This window comes from Poromitra crassiceps, assembly GCF_964638095.1.
Source record: "Poromitra crassiceps genome assembly, chromosome: 2".
In the NCBI taxonomy this organism is placed as follows: Eukaryota; Metazoa; Chordata; class Actinopteri; order Beryciformes; family Melamphaidae; genus Poromitra; species Poromitra crassiceps.
This window is the reverse complement of record NC_139624.1, coordinates 941,204-950,000: the sequence shown is the minus strand read 5'-3', so window position 1 is coordinate 950,000 and position 8,797 is coordinate 941,204.

Below are 8,797 nucleotides of genomic sequence, written 5' to 3'. Positions count from 1 at the left end.
CCGTTTTCCCTGAAAAATCACATTTTTAGCCATAACTTTGTCATTTGTGGGTCTTTTCTCTTTTTACTTGGTTTTAGTGTCTAACCCTATGTTTTTGGGGTCAAGCAATCTATGTATGCATCTAGAAATAGTTACAAACCATCAGATATTGAGTTAATACCTTTTTTGACCAATTGTACCTATTTGTTCACCTTAATTAGCATATTTCACTAAACATATGTTCAATTTCAGGGGCATAGCTTAAAACATAACAGTTTTCTCCTATAAAGTCCCAGGCTCTTGAAACTGCCACAGGCACAATCTGCTGCCCGATAGTGTCCTGGATGTCATCAGTGCCATGTGGTCACTGCCAAATTTAATCTCTGGTAGCAACGCGCATCAGGTGATCCACACGGAAGGTTCCGTCCCCATTATCATCCAGGTAAAACCCAATATACCCCCTCATCCCAAATGACAGCAAGTGATTGGTTGGGCTGGAGCATAAGTTCTTCCTGAGAGATCCCCTCTGCCTTTCTGGCTCCTCCTCCTCACAAGGAAATACCACCTCAGCTTGGTAATCATCCCCGAGGAGCACAATTAGGTTCTCGATCATCTCTTTCTCTGATAACTCTCTGGTATTGGATCTCTTGCCTCAAGTAAGCCTTCAGCTCAGGTGACTTCATAAGGACAAGTGCCTTCACTTCAGTGACTAGTGACAGATGTAATAGGGCCTATTACATCTATTAAATAGGCCCTCCATGTTCTTTGCACTTCACAAGAAGTTTTCAACAAAATCATTGGCCCTCACTTTCTTTTGCAGGTTCTCTCTCAAAGTCATGCAGCATCAGGATCAACATCCTAATACTCATGTTTGCGCTGCAATTTTACTCCTTTCGCGGCCTGGACACACATCTCTCCAAGAAGAAGGTGATCGAGATCATTTTGTGGAGCATTGTCTTCCATTTTTACATGTGTCCACTCTACATGATAACTAAGGCTCTCAGCTGTCAGCAAGGTAACTGCAGAACTTGGGAAGCATGTCAACCAGCAAATGGCTTGCTGTCTCGACGCAGTTGAGGAAGGGCATTGTCACCCTGTACGTAAAATTAGCAAGTGCTTTGAATCCTGCTATTATGAAGTCATTCTCAAGGTAAATGTTGCATGCTCGAACAAGAAGATTATTTAGCAGTGTCTCAAGTAGCTGTTTGATGTAGGGAATGCAATCATAGACTGCACCTGCCTGGTACCAAGTCTAGTAAAGCATCTCTCTTTGTAGAGGCTAAATGACTTGTGTACCCCAGCTTCCTCTAGAATCAAGTCAAACTGTTCTTCTAGGGATGTTGTCTTCCCATCTCCCTCATGTGATTACAGTAATGTTGACTTATGACAGCGGATGGCCTATTTCACAATCAAATTCATCAAACAGTATTTTGTAGTGAAATAAGTTAAATGTTGTGAAATGTTGGTAATAATTAGCAGTGTAGGGTTGCTATTAATATTATTATGGTATGTCAAATTTAACCTGTTGTCTGTTTTTTCTATAATTTACCAATAAAAGGTCTACGGGCATGGTTCAAAATTGAGGTAAAGAAGGGTAAATTTGGTCAAAAGTATGTATTAACTCAATATGATGGTTTGTGACTACTTCTAGATGCATAAATAGATTGCTTGACCCCCAAAACATAGGGTTAGACACCACAACCAAGTAAAAAGACCCAGAAATGACAAAGTTATGGCTAAAAATGTGATTTTTCATGGAAAACGGTGGTCATCTTGGATTTGTGCCCTGCACACTTTTTTCTTGGACCTGAAGCCAAAAAATTTGTCATTTCATGTTGAGATAGAGCAAATGGAATGCAAAAAAACTGAGACCTAAGCAAAACAAAAAATGACCCATTTATAGCCCACTCCTATTTATAGGTAGACTCGCTCTTTGACTGCATATTTGAGCATGCATGACACACCTTTAATCAATACGTAGTAGCGAGGCGCCGCTGCCTTCTGCATGTTTGTTTGCTATGCTAAATGAGAGTTCACAGAAGTTCTACCAGAGACGGAACTAGTTACATCATCATTACTAATTATCCATGACAGCCTGCCATCTCTCCAAGCGGGCTGTTTAAAAGGGGGTGTTCCCTCCTACCTGTCTGATACTCTTGTCTCCTCTGTGCTGCAGTAACCTCGCGTCACCAGGCTCTTCTCGGCGAGTAGTGCTGCAGCGTCATCGCAGACTCGTTCATGTCCGACCTTCTCCTTGCAGCTGGTTCGGCTTGTCCCAAGCCGTAGCTCCAGGCTCTCCTCCTCCTCCGACGACATCAACTGGTCTGATCCCCAAATCAGATCCGCGCTGATTGATCTGGGCATTCGTGAGTCCGTCTGAGCTTTTCCCTGTCACTTCGTATGTCACGCAGCTCCCTCTCTACTCATTCATAATACAGTGAAGCTGTGAGCTGTCAAATGCTAACGTTAGAGGGCTGCTTAGCTGCTGCGCATACGGGCCTTTGTGCGCATTCCTCACGCAACTCTCTACCTGTCACCTGCAGCAGGCTCCTTCTCCCGTGTCTAATCTGGTTTCGTCAACATGTCCCCAGTCCCAGGTCTCATTCACCCCTTCGTCGTGTGTCCCTCTAGTATGCATCCGTTTCCTCTCATTGGCCAAAACATAACTTTTGTAACTTTCTTGATCCATATGTTGTGTTCCATTCCGAGCAGTAGTACTAGCCGCTCCAGGCCTGCTCTTCGGTGTATTGCGCATGCGTGCGGCTGGTCTCAGCGGTCCCAAAGAACTTTCGATGCAAGATTGGTTACTCAATAGGTGTTTTGCTCCCCTGTTGTCCGTCTTTCAGGCCAAAATGGCGGCATTGCCGTTTAGTTAAAGTTGTGTCCACTCTGGCTTCAATGCTCTTTGGAGGTACTGCAACTAAATTCCTCCCTCGCCACACAAATTTCCCCACCTCGTTCCCCTAATTCAGTCGTGCTGTACCTTTTCTCTGGGTAAGAATTGAGCTTGAAATTACATTACAAAATACATTATATTATATGAGCTATGAACGTGAACACAACACCGTTTATATTATTGCATGTTTTTGTAGATTGTGTACATTGTGTAGATTACAATTATTATGCTTATTAGTATTACTATGCTAAGGAAGGTAGGTGACCATAATTCATTTCAATGTCCGCTCTCGAAATCGCTGTCCGTTCTCAAGAGCTGGTTCATGAAATCGCTGGGCTGCGTGCCCTCCAGTGTCAGAGTGGCGTCAGCGGAGGACTAAAATGCAAGAATCATTAGCCAATGAACAGCCAGGAATGGGTCTCGCGCTACTTTTGCATGCTAAAATAAAGCCGATAATGTACAATTTGATTCATTTCAAGGGATGAAAAACCCTTTCAAAGTACAACACTGTCTATTTTGATGCAACTCGACAGTGCTGCTTTTTTTTACTGAAGAGTTCCACTTTCTACTTCCTGGAAAAAAACTGGTTCATTGGAGTGAATGGAGATGTCGGAACTCTTCTATTCTCTGCTCCAGTGTTGCTCCTGGCCAATCCCGGCGCCACAGGGCGTGGTTATTGCTTATCCTATGTGGGGTTAGAAATCACGCGCCAGGGACACCCCCGCCCCGTGTTTCCTAATGGGTCCGACACCCTAAACTGTCCGGAATGTTAATGCGAACTTTGAATATTTTGAGTTCCGATCTATGAATTGCGATAATAGGTCCATGATTCAGATTTCAGATTTATTTCAGATTTATTTCACCCCCCACACACACAAACAATTGACATGTAGATCAACATCAAGCTACAAATGTGTGGAGTGCCCGGTCTCCAAAGAAGCTCCTTAAAGCTTATGGCAGGAGCCTGAGCAATGACTTAAAACACAACTTAAATACAAGTTACTGCGTACAGTATAACAAAACAACAATTACACATCAGGACAGGTAACAAAAAAAAAAAAAAAAACAATCCCAGATCAATGGATAAGTATAAGTTATACATACAGGTTAAGCAGTTGTTCTTTCATTTTTTTCTTGAAAACAGAGATGGATGGAGCTGTTTTCAGGCTCTCATCAAGCCCATTCCAGATCCGCGGCCCTCTATTGGTTATACTTAAACTGGTGCATTTCAATCGTCTTTTCTTACCATAAATAAGATGTGTATTTCTGGTATTAAAGGAATGAGCGGGGCGGTTGACTGGGATGAGCTTGGAGAGTCTTGGATTTAAGTTATGGACAACTTGGTACATTATGATTGCGTTTTGGTGAATATTAAACTCAGCAAGCCTCAGAAGATTATAGCTATGGAAGAGGGAACATGTGGGTGCGTTGAAATCCGACCAGGATACGGCTCGTATTATTTTCTTTTGTAAGCTTTCTAGTTTCTTCAGATAGCTGGGGAAGGTGTTACACCATATGATGTTACAGTAATTAATGTGTGGCTCAAACAGGGTTTTGTACAAGATCAGGAGAGTAGATAAAGGAAGAAAATGACGGAGTTTGAAAAATAGACCAACATATTTAGACAGTTTTGTTAACGGATGATCAATATGACATTTGAAGTTGATTGACTCGTCTATGAGGACCCCCAAGAATTTTGTTGACCCTACTCTTGTCAACTCCCTTCCATCTATATTGAGGTGGATATGATCCACTGATTTTTTGTTAGAGTGGAATATAATGAAGTTGGTTTTGCTGATATTCAACGACAATTTATTACATTTGAACCAAGTATCCACTTGTTTGAGTTCAACATTGAGTAGATCTTGAAGCTCATGTGAATCGTGATGGGACAAGAATAAGTTTGTGTCATCAGCAAATATCACTTTATGCAATAATTTAGAGGAGTTGACAAAATCATTGATGTAAAGAATAAAGAGCAAATAAGGCCCCAAAAGTGAACCTTGGGGGACCCCATATTTAACATTCATTTTTTGAGAGTGAAAATCATGTATGTCAACATACTGGTATCTACAATGCAGATAATCACGAAACCATTCAAGAGTCAGTCCTCTAATCCCATAATGGTGCAACTTCCCCAACAAAATGTCAAAATCAATGGTGTCGAAAGCCTTTGAGAGGTCCAGAAATACACCCACCCCACAGTTCCCCCGATCAACAGCATCATTTATTTTTTCTATAAGGTCTAATATTGCCATACAAGTTGTATTATTTTTCCTGAAACCATACTGAGAGGATGTAAGAATGTTAAGCTTATCAAAATATTTGCTCAGTCTTTTAAACACAACTCTCTCATAAATTTTAGAAATAACAGGCAAGACTGATATTGGGCGATAATTGCTAATACTATTTTTATCCCCAGATTTGAAAATTGGTATTACTCTTGCAATTTTGGTCATCCTAGGCACAACACCAGAAAGTAAAGATAAATGTATGCAATAAGCAAGTGGTTTTGCTAGAATAGCAGCTACGGCAATCAAGATTTTACTGCAGATTCCGTCCACACCAGCTGTACGAGAGTTGTTCAAATTCATGATGGCTTCATATACTTCATCGCAGTCAGTAGGTTTCATAAAAAATGAGTTAGGATAGTCTCCTGTAAGATACTGGTTGTAAGAGATATTACATTTTTTATTGGATTTTATTGGCCAAGTCTTCGCCTACAGAGACAAAATAAGAGTTAAATTGATTGGAGAGTTTGGACAAGTTGACATGACCTGGGAGAACTGGTGGTTTTTTGTCCCTATTCAGGACCTTATTCAGGACAGACCATGTCCTCTTGGTGTCACCCTGGGCTGTCCTTAGCTGTTCAGCAAAATGGACACATTTGCTTTTCCTTATTATATGGGTGAGCTTATTCCTGAAGACATATTTATTTTTATTAATGAGGCTCGGATTTTTTATATACCGTTTATAAAGTTTGTTTTTCTGTTTTATGGAGGTTAATATCCCCTTTGTGAGCCAAGGGTTTTGATCTTCAGCTCTGCACACGACAGTCTTTTCAGGAATTGAGTTACGAATAGAATCAGATAATTCGCTGATCAGGCTGTCATAAGCAGTGTCTGGATCAGGAGCAAAGTAAACATTATTCCATGACTTTGTCTTCAAGTTGTCACAAAGCTGGCTCAGAGTTCTGTTATTTAACATTCCGATGTGCATCAGTGTCAAGGATTGCTAAATAACACAAAACTAGGGTGCTGACTGTGTGGTGTTATTAGTAGTAGGTGTATGCCATGGACTGTATGGTGTATTAGACTATACCCTTTAAGAAAGATAGACTACAAAAATTATCTCGTTCCAGGTTCTTAAATGTGAATATTTTCTGGTTTATTTAGTATTCTATGACAGTAAACTGGCAGGCCAAAATTAGACATTTGAGGATGTCATCTTGAGCTTTGGGAGAAAAGTGGTAAACATGCATTTTTCATTATAATATAATATAATACAATACAATATATAGACATTCAAAGATAACCGTACATTCACGTTTGTCAAAGTGCACATATATGAGTCACAAATCACATACTCCGTGTGCCCAGTAGAAGTCGTGCGGTTGCATTACATGTGACAGTTTCCCAAGTGCCATCATCCCCGCTCCCACTGCGCCTGCGCACGGCGATGAGAGAGAGAGAGAGAGAGAGAGAGAGAGAGAGAGAGAGAGAGAGAGAGAGAGAGAGAGAGAGAGAGAGAGAGAGAGAGAGAGAGAGAGAGAGAGAGAGAGAGAGAGAGAGAGAGAGAGATGCATTTTTTCACACCTGCTTTGGCTATGTAAACATATGTTTCCCATGCAAATAAATCTATCCCTCACGGTAACTACAGATGCGGCAACTGCACACAGTGTAACTTTACACACAAAGCCACCACTTTTACTCATCCACGTACAGGAAAATCCTTTAACATCAAAGGAGTGATAACATGTAAAAGTAATAATGTCATCTATATGCTCAAATGTCCATGTGGCCTCGCCTACATAGGCAAAACCACCAGACCACTTAAGACCAGAATCTCAGAACACAGATCCAACATCCGTAACAATGACATCAGAAGCCCAGTGGCTGTCCACTTCACACAAGCTTCTCACAATGTTTCTTCTCTTAGATACTCTGGCATTGAACTTGTTAAACACCCCGTACGTGGAGGTGACATCAACTCTCTACTACTTAAAAGAGAGGCCTTTTGGATTTTCACCCTGGACACTCGAGCCCCCAAAGGGCTGAACGAAGATTTTGACTTGCGGCCATTTTTGTAGTCATTTGTAGTCCTTTTGCAGGTGTGCTTGTAGGTGTGCTTTTGTGCTTTTGTGCTTTTGTGTGTGCTAATCTCATTATGTCCACATTGTAGTGAATATTGCTCTGTCTAGTATCTCTGTCCGGTGTCATTTTCTTCACAGCTGTGGTATCTTCATATACTTTTTTACTACTACCACAATTTTAAAGTAGTAGAGACCACCTTGTAATAGTTCACATCACACTTTCTTCTTAAATATTACATTTCATTATGACGGTTTATGCCTGATAACCCCAGTTTATGTGATATTCAAGTTGTTCTGAATACTTCCATTATTGTCCTTTGAGACAATTATGTTTTGATATTGCCAGTTGCCATTTGATTATGTGAACAAGTGCACTGTATGTTTAAATTTATGTATCACATGATGTGTCAGGTGACCCCTGCGAGGGTAGCCTACTTAAGGGGTGTGTCCCTACACTTCATTTATGTCTGAGGAAGGGCCTTGCCCGAAACGTCACTTTTTTGTGGTCAAATAAATATTTGGGACCAGCTGCCAGTGTGCGGACTCTATTTTTATTACTCCCATGCAAATAAAGCCTTTTTGAATTGAATTGAGAGAGAGAGAGATGGATTAAACCTAGTGCGTCTCCCTCCCGAGAGGGAGGGAGGGAGAGCGAGAGGGAGGGAGAGCGAGAGGAAGGGAGAGAGAGAGAGAGAGAGAGAGAGCGAGAGAGGGAGAGAGAGAGAGAGAGAGCCAAAAATGAATGGTTAAAGTGACATTTCTATCGAATTTCACAAAAAGCCGTTTATCTCGGAATATTTTTTCTGACGCTAAAACCATGCTGTATTCAACTGCTAATGCTTACATAACTACTAACTCTACAAACTAACTCTTTTAGACAGAGAAAGTACACATTCTATTAGTACTTTTGAGATATTGTATGTTCACAAACTCCAAGCAGAAAATAATCCTCGGCTCTTGTAAAATGAGCCACAATCCTCAAAAAACGGCTTGGCAGAAGCTACCTACAGCAAGAAAAAAACGGCTGGCAGTCAATGTGTTAATAACAAATTCTCCCTATTGGAGAAAATAAAACAGAAAGAGAAATCAAAGTAAGACAGGTTTAGTCAGGCAGTAAGATCTTCAGTGAGTTGAAGTACCTTAAAAGGTTGCCGTTTTCAACGTTAGCATACCTGATGTGACAATCTTTCAGTTAAGTTTGACATGAAAGGAATGGACTTTGTTACCTCCAGTTATGTTTTTTTAAATGATCCTGTTGCATGTGTTGTGATGCTTCCTAGTAGCTAGTTCTTTATCAATCAATGTCTTTTTATTCTAAGCTGCACTAATGAAACAACAGAGGATCAAGTACGTCTGCTGCAAACTCTGTCCATCCTTTTATTTCAGGGAACTGTAATGCCATAGAAGCAGGAGGCATTACCGAGTCTCCTCTCCCAGGAGAGGTTCTACTCAGACATGGCAACCGACCTTCATGAGACCATATTCGTGGCCAAACAGGAGCGCCACAAAAACCTCTACCTCAACTACAGGAACCTCAACAAGTTCCCTGTGGAGCTACTGAAGGACGGGGGCCTGCAGTTTCTGGAAAGACTCTATATCAAGAGAAACTC